The sequence below is a fragment of the Macrobrachium rosenbergii genome, chromosome 8, assembly GCF_040412425.1.
Source record: "Macrobrachium rosenbergii isolate ZJJX-2024 chromosome 8, ASM4041242v1, whole genome shotgun sequence".
Classification (NCBI taxonomy): Eukaryota; Metazoa; Arthropoda; class Malacostraca; order Decapoda; family Palaemonidae; genus Macrobrachium; species Macrobrachium rosenbergii.
Window position 1 is genome coordinate 28,207,608 of NC_089748.1, and position 16,814 is coordinate 28,224,421.

At 36.2% G+C, this 16,814-nt stretch overlaps 1 long non-coding RNA gene and 1 pseudogene across 1 annotated transcript; both read right to left on the minus strand.

Annotated features, from left to right (window-relative positions):
- Positions 1–296: 296 nt before the first annotated feature.
- Positions 297–3,564, minus strand: LOC136841092 (uncharacterized; annotated as a pseudogene).
- Positions 3,565–5,536: 1,972 nt separating this feature from the next.
- LOC136840638 (uncharacterized) lies at positions 5,537–8,001 on the minus strand. The gene is made up of 3 exons (XR_010853689.1): positions 7,546–8,001; positions 6,451–6,648; positions 5,537–6,140 (listed from the first exon to the last, which is right to left on the minus strand). It is a non-coding gene; the product is annotated as an uncharacterized lncRNA (long non-coding RNA).
- Between the last annotated feature and the right edge of the window lie 8,813 nt (positions 8,002–16,814).

Here is a 16,814-nt window from a genome sequence, read left to right on the forward strand (position 1 = left end):
CTATGAAAGCCTAAGTTATTCTTTCAAGCCTAACTTAGACTCTAAAAAAAATTACAAGTCAGTATGATTGTGACATTGTCTGCAGACTGCAGCATATAGTAATTATTAGTAAATGAATATTTTGCCATGTTAACAATAATGTGCCTTTCTATTAGATTCTGTATTAACTTTTGTTTTATTTTTTCAATAAATTATTTACTGGAGCCCCTCTATTCATAATAGAAGCATTTTCAAAATTATTTGATTTTTATTTTTTTTTTTTGAAAAATACTGAAATTACTATGGCATATGCAACATCATGAGATATTTTCCAGAGGCAAAGCATCATCATCTAAAGACGACATTGTATCTGTTTTGGAAAATGGACCCTGTGGCTCCTCTTCCATATCCATATGCACATCTTGTGTCTTCACACTAACAATTTCTTTTATCTTCTCTGTGCCAGCGATTCCACAGCCGCCATCCTCATTTAATTTTCTAAAAAACATCACATCAGGGGCCTTCTCTTGACCAACAGCCAAAACTGCCAGTCGATGCCTTGCATCTGAAAAAAAATGAATTAATCCAAACTATATGATAAAGTAAAACATGGGTTTAAACATATCCTTTTTTGAACAACTCTTTGCAAGGTAAGACATGTCCATCAAAAATGATAAACACAAACATGTTTCAGATCAATCAATATAATCAAACAGCAAATCATCCAGAGACCTCTGACAAAAATATTTTAGTATAGAGGTTTCTAAACTGGAACATCTCTCAGCTATTTGATACCACTTGTTATTTCCTGTCCCTTTTAATATGCATACTACTGAGCAGTTTTTCAACATTTTTGTACCAATGTAATTTTTTTATTATTAGTAATATTATATTATAATATATATATATATAATACAAAAACACAATATACAATATATATATATATATATATATAGACCAAACAAATATATATATATATATATATATATATATTATATATGAACAATGCCATATATACGATATATATATATAAACCGCCCCATGATATATAATATATATATCTCCAAAATATATATATATATATATATATATATAATATATATAGGCAACAGCAAGATATATATGTCAAATATATATACAACACTATATCCATATGATATATATATATTCAGCCATCAACGTCATATTCAACTATATATATATATAGGTATATATATATATAGTTCCAGAATATATCGAATATATATATATATATATGTATAGAATATATATATATATATATATATATATATAAATATATATATGACGATCTCGGAAGACACAGACACACGACAACACCTACAGAGGCATGAGAGCAAAGAAAACAATGATTTGCTCTATTAAGAGCGGAGAGCACCAATTTCAGCAAGAGGTCACGGCAACTGTCAAGGCAGTGTCATCACTTGCTTAGGGAGAGAACTTCTATTTTGTGGGATTTAATAGCAATAACATCCTCCCAACCCCAACCCACCCTCAGCAACTCTCAAGGAAAGTAAAAAGTAGCATCAGTTAAAAACACATGCAGACTCATGTAAGCATCAGTATATGTACTTTCTTAAATGATGTAATGACAAATATTACCTGTATACTGTACTTAGAATCCTTTCCTACTTAAGAACACCTACCTTGATTATGCACATTGTTGATTGGCAGAAGTTATTTGTGTGGTGCCCACGTAACAATGTACCAGCTCGAAAAGCTATTGCCCAGTCTTCCTTTCTTTCAACCAAGGATGCCACATAACTGAAAGTTAAGAAAATATGTACTCATTAAAACAAGGTTTAAATATGCCAAAAGGAAATTAAAATGGTTAATTAAACAGCAAGACATACAACATTGTAATATGAAAAGTAAACTTACTGATAGAATCAATATTCTTTTCAATTCTGTTCAACTCTTCATTCAAGAGGATCTAAGACCATGGATTTCATACCAACTTGTTGAATTATAATCAATGGTGAATGACTTTACACTTTAATGAACTAAAAAAAAAAAGGGGAAATTATAGGAGACAGATAGCTGAAATACTGCACTTGAATGCTTCTAAAACATAGGACTATTTCACATTACCTTTTGAAAATAGGATATGTAGCCATGAGAGAACAGGATTGGAGAGACTGCCACACCTCATTGAACTCTGGTTTTGAACTGGCATAAACAAGACTTTTCATGGCAGCCATAAGGTCTTGACGATTATCCTTTTGAATTCTATGTTTAGAATCCAATAGTCAACGCCATACCTGCTGAAGCAGGTGGAAAATACACAGGAAACGGTTTGCTGTGGGCCAAGTTGCAGGTAGACTTTTTCTTTCAGCCTCACAGTTCACAGTTGTCAGTCATGAATGACTGTGGAGCTCCTCTGCCACAGAAGGCACATTCACCAAGCACCTCCTTAATCATACCAATGCCTGCCAAGCACAAAACAGAACATGAAATATAACTTATAGAAAATATTATTACGATATACATGTTAACAGTATTATAAATTAAAACAACTTATTTACATTGTTATCTGTAATATAGAATGGCCTAGTTGGGCACAAACATCCTCTTACTAAATGCATTTACACATTATACTGTATATATGAAAACATTATGCAAATACTTTCATTAAATTTTGTTCACCAAAGAAGGTAAGGAAAAAAGGTAGACTAACAAAATTCTTGGAGGTGACTGTACTTGGTACCAGGAAAGTAGTACCACTTAAAGAGGAATATAGATTAAATTTTTGCTTGGGAAAATATATATTGCATGTACTGAACTTCCATACCATAAAGGCAAAGTCAACAACTAGAAAAGATTTTTCAAGAGGTTAGGCAAGTTCTGAGTGAAGGTAGGAATCTATTGATAGTATACCTGCAAGTAGTTAGAGAGTGAAGTGCAGTATTAGGATGAAAGTATGGAGCAGACCCATATGCAATACAATAAGTCAAAAGTGGCTCCCCCCAATCCCAGGGTCTCATGAGTGAGCATGGATTTTGTATTTGAAGGCATGCTATTTTGCCTAACCGAGTAAAGTCATAAAAATTTTCCCAACACCATCTACATGCCTCTGAAAAAGTTAACATCCACAAAAAAAAATAAAAAAAAAAATCAGTCATGTAAACTACAAACCTCTGGTTAATGTTACTTGATCTTGAGATGATGTGAACAACACAGCCAAAGGAACAGCACTGGCTGGTCCTGCACAAATAAAAGGTATGATAGCTGTGTTCAGTTGGTCTACAGATCCTGTGGCATCTACAAAAACAACTTCCGAGGCTTCTCTTAGATGTTCATGAACCCTCTTCATGAAGGGAGTTACCAAAACCACACAGAATCGTTCATCGTTGTGCTCAACTTTAATTTGTGCTTCTGGGTTATCAGCTGCATACTTGTGGATAGCGTTAAATATTGACAACGTGTTCAATCCACCATGTTGTTGCCCGCATATATTCAACAGATTTGAGAGATGGATTGACAGATTTGTTTGCTTGTCCTCTCAAATCATCAGCCAAATCTGATTTCATCAGATGGTGTCTGTGAGCCATAGCTGTTGTTATACCTGTAAATATTCTGATGTCCATTCCACTACTTTGCATATATCCAAAAATCATTCCCATGTTGTATTCCCTTGCAGTATAACAGAAGTCCAATATATCCAAAAAATTATGCTAAACCTCATTCCATCATCATTCATTATGCATTCCAACACAAAAATAACTCAAAACCTTACTATGGAACTTATGATACATATACATATTTTCATATCAAGATCTCAGTGCTTAATCTACTGCATTCACTGCCACCTTTGTCAGAGTCAACACAAAGATTATCATTTTTAAAATAGTATCTACAGTAATTATCATTACTGCATAAAATATACATAGTTTTCCTTGTCAAGAAATCATTTTGAGGCCCCCAAACATGAATGTCATTATCTACTTGCATTTCAATCACCTTTGGGTTAATTGTATTGTATATTAATAACATCTTTTAGTTAGTCCATTCGGGAGTAATCATTTTAAAATACATAGGCAAATCTAATTACAGTAACATCATTAGTTATGCATTCAGTTTTAGAAGCTAACTGTTTCCTGTGATCATATCAACATCAAATTTTTGGGGCCCCAAAACATGTGATATCATTGAAGCAACTTCTTGCTTGTTCCCATTTTTATATGGGGTCGCTGTGACGCCTTCTTTTGAAGGTTAATTTTATTGTATATTAATAACATCTTTTAGTTAGTCCAGTTCGGGAATAATACTGAATTAAAAGTCACAAAAATTCATGAATGCATGGAAGGCAAATCTTTGTTTTTTTTAGTCTGTAACTAATTTATTTAAATAAATCATTAGTTATGCCATTTGCAGTTTTAGATGGTAAAAGTGTCTCTCTGACCAGTCGGCTAATTATGAACTTTCATCCATATCAGACACTAAAAATTTTTGAAAATGCAGCCTTAACAAAACTGTGATATCAGGCCTTAAGCATATGTCTTAGGCAGTACAGTACTTAATTTGTTCAGGACTTCCAGGTGGAAGAGCTGATGCATGTGTTTCGGTAGTGGGCATTTCAAAAAAAAAAAAAAAAAAAGGACATGAATTAACGGATAACATTATACATCAATAAACGGACTATAATTTCTACATTCCTATAAAGGCCTATATTCACTATATTGATATTATCAGCAGAGTTGAAGTTACTTGTTCAGTATAATCAATATAAACATTACCATGTGAAATTTTACATACAATACTATGAATTTGTGACATTGAGGTTTTCTAGCTGAATTTAATTCAACTAGATAATTGTTATAGTAAAATTCTATTTACAAAAACTTTGAAACAGGTAAATACAAGAACATTACACTAAGTTTGACTGCATTTCAAAAAAAGTGTTATTTTACCCTGCTCAAAGTATCTCGAGTACTTGATGTTACTCTCAGTTGACTAAGGGCATCTGCAGAATCAAGGGGATGATTATGCCACCCATGGATTTCAACAAAACATGGAAAAGAACGCATAAGCTTCTCCTTTTATGGGACTGCTTCTCCCTTTTATAGGACTGCTTATGAATGATCCTAATTGTAGCATCGATGAAAACTTCACAACTGAAAAAGAAATAAATTGAATATAATTTGCATATATATTATATAAATAATGCTGCATATTTCACGGCACAAAGTTTTAATAATACACAAGCAGAAAGGTCAACCATGTGCATCTCTGTAAACCACTAAAAGCAATCTTAACAATAACATATTCACATATCTACTCACAACTGCAGTTATTTAATGTCAATACACTAAAAAAAAAAAAAAAGCTTGTCGTACATCAAGGAAAGAGTTCATGCTTAGAAGGAATTAGCTTACCCAAACAACTAGTTCAACTTCCTCAAAGGGGGGTCTGGGGGGGCTTTGCCCCCTATGTTAAGGTAGGGCATTATAGGTGTCTTCTATTATTATGTTGAGGGGGCAAAGCCCCTCAGGTTAGGTGGTTTAGATAGCCTAGGTCAGGCTAGCTAGGCCTAGTTCCTTTTACACCCAATTACTAATTAGGCCTATTTTTGTGTTAGTGACTAGAGGACTGGATATTTGGAACTTAAAAGAAATTTATCCAAATGGCATAGGCTACCCTTAAGTTCTCCACAATTAGGCCTAGCAGTGTGCCAGAAATTTGGAATTTTGGTCCTGGAGGACAATATTGATGCCCTATTTATCCTATTTTAGCAATCGATTAGGAGGGTGCAGGGGGTCTGCCCCACTCAAATTTAGTTTCAGTATGCATAAAATTATATAATTTTAAAGCCTTAGTTCCTGAGGACTGAGTACCAAACTTATGGGCTGCCGGGAGGACAACTGAAAATTGTCATATTTCAGCACTTTGGTCTTGGGTAAGGCTGCCTCCTATGTGTAAGCCTAATTATGTAAGTAAATCATTAGTTATGCCATCTGCAGTTTTAGATGGTAAAAGGCAGCTAATTATTTACTTTCATACATATCAACACTACAAATTTGAAAATGGGCAGCCCCAAAATTGTGATATCAGCCTTAAGCATATGTCTTAGGCAGTACAGTACTTAATTTGTTCAGGACTTCCAGGTGGAAGAGCTGATGCATGTGTGTCGGTAGTGGGCATTTCTGAAAAAAGGACATGAATTAACGGATAACATTATATATCAATAAACAGACTATAATTTCTACATTCCTATAAAGGCCTATATTCACTATATTGATATTATCAGCAGAGTTGAAGTTACTTGTTCAGTATAATCAATATAAACATTACCATGAAATTTTACATACAATAATGAATTTGTGACATTGAGGTTTTCTAGCTGAATTTAATTCAACTAGATAATTGTTATAGCATTTATAAAAACTTTGAAAGAGGTAAATACAAGAACATTACACTAAGTTTGACTGCATTTCAAAAAAAGTGTTATTTTACCCTGCTCAAAGTATCTCTCGAATGTATCTCGTGGACTTGATGTTACTCTCAGTTGACTAAGGGCATCTGCAGAATCAAGGGGATGATTATGCCACCCATGGATTTCAAAAAAACATGGAAAAGAACGTTTAAGCTTCTCCCTTTTATTGGATTGCTTATGAATGATCCTAATTGTAGCATCGATGAAAACTTCAACAACTGAAAAAGAAAAAAATGAATATAATTAGCATATATATTTTACATAAATAATGCTGCATATTTCACAGCACAAAGTTTTAATAATACACAAGCAGAGAGGTGAACCATGTGCATCTCTGTAAACCACTAAAAGCAATCTTAACAATAACATATTCACATATCAACTCACAACTGCAGTTATTTAATGTCAATACACTAAAAAAAAAAAAAAAAAGCTTGTCATACATCAGGGAAAGAGTTCATGCTTAGAAGGAATTAGCTTACCCAAACAACTGGTTCAACTTCCTCAAAGGGGGGTCTGGGGGGCTTTGCCCCCTATTTTAAGGTAGGGCATTATAGGTGTCTTCTATTATTATGGCTGGGGGAGGCAAAGCCCCTCAGGTTAGGTGGTTTAGATAGCCTAGGTCAGGCTAGCTAGGCCTAGTTCCTTTTACACCCAATTACTAATTAGGCCTATTTTTGTGTTAGCGACTGGAGGACTGGATATTTGGAACTTAAAAGAAATTTATCCAAATGGCATAGGCTACCCTTAAGTTCTCCACAATTAGGCCTAGCTGTGTGCCAGAAATTTGGAATTTTGGTCCTGGAGGACAATATTGATGCCTGATTTATCCTATTTTAGCAGTCAATTAGGAGGGTGCAGGGGGTCTGCTTCACTCAAATTTAGTTTCACTATGCATAAAATTATATAATTTTAAAGCCTTTGTTCCTGAGGACTGAGTACCAAACTTATGGGTTGCTGGAGGACAACTGAAAATTGCCATATTTCAGCACTTTGGTCTTGGGTAAGGCCTACCTCCTATGTGTAAGCCTAGCTATGGCCTAAGACCCTAAGACTAGGTTTTAGGTTAGACTTCTTAAATATGAACGAGTGAAATTACATGGAAAAATACTTACCCAGTAGCAGTTTTCTTGACACCTTTGTGCTTGAATTTGTTGCTATGATGGCAGAGTAATTTTTGACGAAATAATTTTTACTCCAACAGGGTACAGTTTATAGGAGTTGAAACAAATACAATTCTTGACGTTGAATATTTCTCTCCACTTGTCGAAATCTTCCCTTGATTTAGCATTAGTTCGAAGGCGCACGAAATCTTGATTTTTCTCCAAAATAATATTATGGAAGCCATTGCCTTCAAAATCTAGCGACTCAGGATTTCTTGTATCCTCCATAGTGAATAAAATACAAGTCACACGATGAATACAACAGAGTCAACATGATCACAATTTGTTTTTCATTGAGCAATGTTGCCATATGCCTTGCATATCTCAGTACCTTTTTATGATACATAAGCGCCAGGGTAAATATTAGCTGGTACTACATATTTGATACATATTTTCTGTGTACATCTATAATAACTATATTTACCAATATTATAACCTATTATATAAGATTATATTTTCAAAACTGGTGCTTTTGCAGAATTAAGAAAACTCAGGTGGTAACACTAATCATGACGTCGCCGCTCCAAATCACCTCTGATTGGTTCTAATATCCGAAGGTTTATTTTCTTCCAGACTTCAGGAATACAGCTGGGAAGGTTTAATGCGTGTTAAGGAATAATATTGAGGTTTTCATCAGCTCTTTTAAACGTTAATCATTTATTTCAATTTGAATTTGACTTAGATCATTTTACTGTTGTTTTTGTTATTTTTTTACACAAATAATGTGAAAAAGTCATGTGATAAAAAACATACAAGAATATCTAATAATATAATTTAAAATGGTAAACTAACACTATAAAAACGTTTGTAAAGTGAACACTTACTATGACTCAAAAAGACTTTTGGTCCTCTTACCAACGGACAAGAGAAGAGAAGGATGGTGGGTGGGGAGGAGGTTATTGTGTAGGTGGAAGGAGACCCTCCCCATCCAGGTCGGGAGTTTAGATCTGTAATGTCAAGTGGTTTCAACTCTTCTAGGTACAATTTTTTTTGGTGAACTTTACAATAACAAACATATCCAATGTCATATTGCATATTTTGAATTTTATTTCTTATTGTATAACTATTTTCTAAAATGGCTCCATTAAATTTTCATTGAGTTAATTATCATGATTCATGATAAACTTAGTAAAACAATTTTTTCCGGCTTTTCTTAATGATACAGGTTCAAGATGAAGCATATGACATCATTCCACATCTTTCCATGTTGTTTGGGTTTTATCACATCACTGCTGACATCTGTTAATTCACTCCCCATCCTCCTATGTTGGTTCAGTTGATTAATCTTTGAAAATTGTTCCTTTGTATTTTTGTGGATTTGAACTAATTCAGTCCGTCATCTTCTTGATTGTTTCTGCGGAATGTCTCAGCGACCAATTTTTCAACATATTGAAGTCGATGCTAAACTTGTAGATATTCCATTATTGGTTGCCCATGGACACATTTGTGTTCATATTCCTAAATGCACAATGTTCTGCATCTTAGCTTTCCTCAACGTGTCTTGATATTCCTCTTTGTCCGAATTGCATCCTAGAATTTAATGTGAATTTTACTAAAATTCAGTCCATTGTTATCAATGAGGGTTATGCAGTGAAAAACATTACTAGTTGGAATTTAGATTTATTTGTCTTTATCTTCTTCCAAAAATTCTTTCAATTTGGTTCATTGTTTTTTGTGCTACTTGTTAATTTTGTGCGTTTTTTTCTGGGTGTATAATTCTTCAGTTATATCATCTGCAAAGCAGACATCAGTACAGTATCTGGAGAAGAGCATATCTGATGTATATAATATATATTTCTTAAAATTGACTACTTTGACTTGTTGGTCCATGGGCTGTAGAAAAGGTCTCAGGTGGAAGGATTTTGAACTGAATGAAGTCATATTTTCAAATGCCAGTCAGCCATACTAGGTTACATAGTTTCTTCTTTGTGATAGGGCATTATCCATGATCAGAATCTGGGTCCCTCTTCCTTTTCTAAATCCATATTGATTCTCTGTTAGGTGATGACTCACTAATCTGTTGTTAATTATTTTTTCAAACATTTTCATCAATCCATTGGTCCATAAAACAAGCTCTGGTTTGTCACCCATGCTTTTGTATTGGCCCTCCACATTACAGTGCAAGTCTGGTAAATTTTTATTTACCTTGTTAAAGGCACTGGTGCTTTGGTTTAAAATTTTGAATGGTATTTTGACAAGTAAGAGGCTTTTGAGTTTCAAGCTGCATGCGGATTTGCTCTGTTTCTATGTTGCAATAACAAAGACTATTGTCTCATGTTGGTCCTTCATTTTGGTTATCCTTGCGTTATCTGGCCTGGGAGGCCTTGTGCAGTCTTCTCTGGGTGATAAATTTTCTCATTGGGCATCTTCTTCCAGAAGAGGCCATCAGTCTTCATCAGGTTGAAAATTGTTTTGATTATACTGTATTTCTGTGTATTAGGTCCTTAATTTTGATGATATAACTTGAGTTTTCTTGTACTAACTGTTCCTCAGCATGTTGCAGCCTTGTTATAAGCGTTTTGGATGTTGTTGCAGTGCCATTGCAATTGCCTTAATTACAGAGTGAATGTATTTAGTTATGGGTATATGATTTTTCTTGAAGTTATCAAACCACCCATTTACTAGCCTTAAAATCATCTCATTTGGCATTTATTGTTAGATCTAGGGTTTTCAGCTATTTCAAACTCTGATAACTTGCTCTTTTTAATTTTTTTCATGGATGAATCATTATTGGATTGGTTACACTATCAATTACCATTGGTTTCTCATGTACCCACTTCAAAATGATTTTTTCTGTATTATTGAGGGTTTGTTATCTCATCTTGGTTAGTATATATTTTCATTTATTAACTGATATTTCTTGTCCTTTAATGGCATCCTTGTTTTTCAAAATTGTCGAAATTGTCGACTTGGCCATCTTGTACTCACTTTAAGTTGATATCGGTCCTTTGTTAGTTTGAACACCACTGCTCAAACTTTTCTATAATTTCTTTCTTTATTTCAATGGTTATCTTCCTCTGCACCTCTTCTCACCATGTTCTTCACTTTCTTACTTTCAACCACCACTCTTCACTTTGTTTTCTTAGGGCCCATTATGAAGAAAATCACAAGTTTTAGCAAAATGCTAATTGACGAATGATCTTGTACACAATGAGATGAGACAAAGTTAAGTGATGCGTTTCTTGCAAATTACTTATGCGTGGGAGGCTGGAAGACTGGTCCAATGGCAACTCAAATTTCTTTTCTCACGTGTGCTGGGCGAATGCATTTTTCAAATGTTTGTGTCTTAAAAATTAGTTTGTAAAACAAAGTGAATTGTTATTTTCCAGAAATTTCCAGCATTTTTCAAATGTTCATGTCTCAAAATTAGTTCATGACCCAAACAGAATTTTTATTTTCGATACATTTTTTTGTTCTTGTATCTTGTAAAGTTATTATGGATGTTATTTAAGTCTCAAGGGTGAAATTTACCTATACGGTTTGGTAGGGGATGTTGCATTTCTGTTTGCTTTGATCTCTTGAATTTTTTTTTTTATTGGGTCAATAAAGTCATGGGTCTACTATATAAGATTATATTTTCAAAACTGGTGCTTTTGCATGAATTAAGAAAATTGTATAGGTGGTAACACTAGGGGGGCGGAGTCTCACAACGTCGCCGCTCCAAATCACGCTCTGATTGGTTCTAATATCCGAGGGGTTTATTTTCTTCCAGACTTCAGGAATATGCAGCCGGGAAGATATGAATGCGTGTTAAGGATTAGTGTTTTTTCTTTGAGTGTTCGTGGATTTTCATCAGCTCTTTTATAACGTTAATCATTTATTTCAACTTTGAATCTTGACTTTGATCATTTTACTGTTGTTTTTGTATTTTTCATGTGTTTTCTCATTTTTTTCCATACACAGATATATTTCAGTCTTAGGCTTAGAGATGTTTTGTGAACAGTCTGGAAGCGTCCATGAGATAATCAAAACATACAAGAATATAAAACAGTAATAATTTGTGTTCACAATAATTAATTCAAAGTTTAGATATCTTGGCTGTAACATTTCCAGTTCACCTCGGGGAGGTATTCATCTCTGACCTCTTAAATCATCGTTACCACTATTAGGCCCTGTAAAGGTCTTTACCTAATCAACCACTTCTGGTGAATGTGTACAGTATCTGGACTTACAGTAAGGATGACAGCAATCATACATAATTATCAGGTATGGAAAATTGGGATACTGAGACATTGGCTTTAGAAAGTAACTTCAAAATACGATGAACCTTACTACAAGGGACTGATATCTGTTGTTGATCATGAAGGTCTATTTTTGCAATGTATTTTTTTTCAGCTACATCTTTATAATTTAAATAACCATTCTTCGCGTTATGTCAGCCCTTTAAATTGAGGACAATAGCATTCAAATCATAGTTTGTGTGTGTGTGTGTTTGAATATAACAGCGTGCCGACTTTCTCCTTCATTCCAGATTTTTTTTCAGTTTTGAGAAGAAAAGAAGTAAGCGTGACTCAAATTAAAACGTTTATATGAGATACGCGATCGAGGCTAGGTATTCTCCTGTTTCAGTAAATCTCTCTCTCTATTACTTTAAATTCCTAGCACCACCAAAGACTTTCTCTAAGATCCAAACCTATTTAAAGGATCACTGTTCCGTTCCATTGATTATCGTCCCTGCTCCACCCTATAGAGGTGTCTTACATCCTTCCTGGATTAAAGGACCTGAGACGAAGTTGTTACCAGAAAAAGTCTGTAAAACATGATGTATTATTTAATGCTTTCTTTATTCCCATTCCTAATTTATATAAGTGATTCCTGATCGTGGCGATTTTTCTTTTGGCGCCTGTCTACTATTGTCTTTATGTATTTTTTTAACGACTTTCAGTATTCTTTGTTATAAAAAGCATTATATAATTAGGAAAAACATAATTTTGATGAAACAGTATTCATACAAATATGCCACTCAGATGTCGTGGGTTTGCATCTCCCCCCGGGCCATGAAAAGTCTCTGACTGTATCACGATCAGTTACTGCTGCAGTGTGAGGTCCCCGGTGGGAGATTGAAACCAACATTCTTTGGAAGCTTGAATTTCAAGTCAATGGCTCCTGTGTGCTTGTTCCATGTGAATAGGTTTCATCTACTGAAATAATAATAATAATAATATTAAAAAGGATGGCTGTATTATGTGAATTTATCTTATATAGTGTCCTTTCTGTTTTCCTTATGATTCGCTTTTCGGGCTCAGTGATGTTAGTCAGCAACTGGCCGATATTCATGTTGGAAAAGGATAGTGTGTGGAATGCAGGAAGTCTTTTATTGAAATATCCAATCAGAAATCCTTCGTCGGCTGGATTCAGGTTCTATTTCAGGTACCGTCGACATGTTTCGACCAGCTTGTTGGTCATCCTCTGGACGTGGTTGCAGAGGATCTGGAGAAACAAGGTTGTTGTTGTTTGTTGTTTCAGATTCAGCTGGCCTTGTGCCAGCACGGGCTCTTGCTCCTAGAGCAGCCCGTAACTCTATGTTGATGGGTCTGTGAGATGGGTAGGTTAGATGAAAACTTTATTATGATGCATGGAAGTGATTTTGGTGGGGGTGATTTTGAAGTGAAAAGATTTAACAGGAAAGGTTGCAACCTCTTTGAACCCTAAGGTACCCATCAGATGAGGACAAAATTATGATAGCAGTGAGTGTTGGTTAGTGGGAGGCCAACAAATGGGGAAAAAGAAGAATTTGAGTAGTAGGCACAGGTAGCTAGTATGCTAGCTCATTATGATCTAAAGCCATATTCCTTGTCCGGTCCTAATTCTTGTGTGTGTGTTTTTGCATTTGTTGGGTGTTGATTGTGGTGGATAAAAGGTGATTTTGATAGGGGAGAGAGTGATTTCTAAAGAGTCAGCAGTTAGAGATGAGATGGAATGGTTTTTGATTTGTTGTCTGGTTTAAAGTAGGGGTCGGGTCTGTTGTGTCTGTTTTAAGAATTGGGAAGGAGAACGGGTGGGAAAAGTTAAGGATTCTTTAAAGTTACCGTGGTGGTGGATAGGAGCATAGGAAACCTGCAAATTCATGAATGTTTGCCAGTATGCCTTTTGTTATTTGGGTAGCTGTTTTTTCATTTCCTTCATATTTTGTTCTTAACTGTTCTGTCTCTGTAAAGTCAAGAAGGTAGTGTTCCAGGGGTTCTTCTGGGATTGTTTCACAGTGCTTGCGTGGTTGGGGGTTGTCTACTATTCTCTGCCATGTGCATTGGTATCCTAGCCTTAGCCAATGGATTATGACTGCTAGGGCCCGTGACATGTCTTTGGTTATACTGTGTGATTTAAGGTTTACGGTGTCCATGTACCATTTGGCGGTTTATGAGCCACCGAAAACAGCTCTTCTAACTTTGCTTCCTTCCTGCAGTTGGCAGTGTGTTACTGCCTTGTTTTTCAGTTGTGTGAGCGAGGGGGTGATTTTGATACTAATGTTGCTGTGTAGCAACCCACTTTTTGCTAAAGAATCTGCTTCTTCGTTTCCTTGGATTCCCACATGGCTCGGAATCCAGTTTAGTGTTATTTGCCTGTTTCTGTTTTGGTGTAGGCTTGCGATTGCCCATATGCTTGATAAAAGTCTGATGTTTTCTTTTGCTTTTTCTTTTGTTATAGCCTGTATTGCTCCTTTCGAGTCAGTATGAATTGTTGTGTTTCCCTGCCTTTGCTGAGAGTCTTCCAGCGCTTTTGCAATGGTAATTAGTTCAGTTTGTAGAGTGGAGGCACTGTCAGAGAGCCTCCAGCATCCTTTGAGGGTTGTTGAGTGGACCCCAGCTGCTGCTGCCGGGATGCTGAGATCTACTGATCCATCTGTGAAATATTCAATTGTGGCTGCAGTTTTCCTGATTGCCTCTTGGGCTGCTAGCCTTAGCTGTTGAGCAGTGCATGCTTCTTTGTACTCTGTGAGTGGTGTGTCTTCCTTGATTGCAGCAGCGTGATTTTGCATTTCTACTCTCCTTAAAGCTACTAGGAGGTTGCCAGCATATGTCTTGGGGGGTCTAGTTCCTCGTGAAGCTCAATGTTTTTCTTGATTTCTCTCTTGAGTGGGCAGTTCCTGTTACCTTTCAAGGTTTCAAGCAGTATGGATATGTTTCTCTGATCTATTCTGTAAGTTAGAGATTGTAAATTTGTCTTGTTTCTTGAGACACACAAGTTAGTCTACATGGGTGCGCCTGTGATGAGTCTTAGCACAATGTTCTGGATTACCTCAAAGCTTTTTTGTTCTGTGTCTGTGAGGCGAGTAAAGACAGGTGCTGCGTACTCAACAGCTGACCTTATTGTCTGTATGGTGAAAGTTCTGAGGGCATGGTATACTGCTTCTTGTTTTAGAGAGGTGATTCTTCTCATGGCATTGTGCCTGCATTTGATTTTTTGCTTGAGTATTTCTATTTCTATTTATGTGGAGAGAGTTGTTTTTGATATTTACTCCCAGGTGCACAAAGTTTTCTACCCATTCAATGAGTTCACCCATGAGTTGTATTTCGTTTGAGTTTAGATCATGTTTAATTGCCATTGCTTTGGTTTTTGCTGTATTGATTTTTAGACCTAGATCTGTACAGCTATTTTCAATTTGTGTTACTGCATTTTGCATATTTTGGTAGGATCTGTACCTGTGTGTGCTCTCTAAGCACACATCATCTGCATGTATGAAAATTTCAACTCCCTCTGGGAGGGTGATTTTAGCTACATTTTCCATCAGTACATTGAAGAGGAAGGGGCCAAGTATTCCTCCCTGTGGTGTTCCGTTTTCTAAATTGAGAAAATCTGAGCTTGCTCCTTGGAAGGTGACTCTGGCTTGTCTGTTTTGCATGTATCCTTTGGCCCATGCTAACATGTTACCCTTAACTCTTGTTCACCAAGGTTGCAAGGATGATGGCTGCGCTGGCTAGTTCATAGGCTTTTTCTAGATCGAGAGAAACTACATTTGATTTTCTGTTGTTAATTGTTGACATTACATCTGCTAGGCATTCTTGTGTGCCTATTCCTTCTTTGTAGCCATATAGTCGATGGTGTAGCGGTCCTGTTTTCCACAGGAGTCTGTTTAGTACCATTCTCTCTGCAGTCTTCTCTATGCAGATGACGAGAGAGATGGGCCTGTAGGAGTTTGGTTCCTTGGGTTTGGGAATTGGCTGTGTGTTTTGTTGATTCCATTGTGTGGGTCTGACTTGCTCAGTGTATATTCTGTTGATTATGTGGAGATGTACTTCCTTAGCTGCTGTGCCCATACTTTTCAGCATGCTGTATGTGATTGTGTCTGATCCTGGAGCTGTTTTCTTTCCTTTTTGGAGGGCTTTGTTAAGCTCATTCATTGTGAGTGGGGTGTCTGTGTTGTCAGGCTCATTGCACGCTGTATTGATAACTAGCCATCTCCCTGGATCTAGTGTCACCTGCCTTTCCCTTGTGGCTGGCAGCAGAAGTGCCATTTAGGACCTGTCAGCAAAATGTTGCGCAGATCTGTTTGCTTATGCCTGTGGGTTGGGATGATGTGCTTGTGGTGGCCTGATCTTTCCTGATACCTTGTTGAACCACCACCATATTTTTTGCAACTGGCGTTAGATGGGTCGTCTGAGAGCACCACATCAGCCAGGTTTCCTGCTTTACTTCTCTGGCTGTTTGGCTAATATTGGGTGCAATTTCCACGTGCAGTTTTCATGTAGATTTTTGGATACGAAGCTTAGGTCTAGTCTTCCGCCTTGTAGGTGTGTTGCTTCGTTGATATCGTTTAGCAGCTTGACTTCAGGAAATTCTTCCATTAGCAGATTTATGTGTCTGCCTGCTGCGTTTGTATGTTGCTTTGAGCGTAGGCACAGGTGATGGGCATTAAAATCTCCTGCGAAGAAGGTGTTCTCTCTGGTGGCTGCACTGAAAAGGTTTTCTCCTTCAAAGGTTTTGTTATGGCCTTTGTATATGTTGTGTACAATTAGGGAGGTATTTGCTAGTCTTATAAGGCCACTTAGCGTTTCAGTCCCTTGACCACAGTCTATATTTCTTGTTTGTTCGGAGGGAATTGTTGCTTTAATAAGCGTGATTAGCCCTCTGTTTTCATTTGTGTGTGGGGTTTTGTACACTGTATATCCCTGGTATGTGAATTTGGCGGTTTCTCTTACTAGAGTTTCTTGTAGGAGGATGATATCATGCCCTTCTGATAGCACTTGTGATTGCAGGAAGGCATATTTTGTGTTGGCACTGTT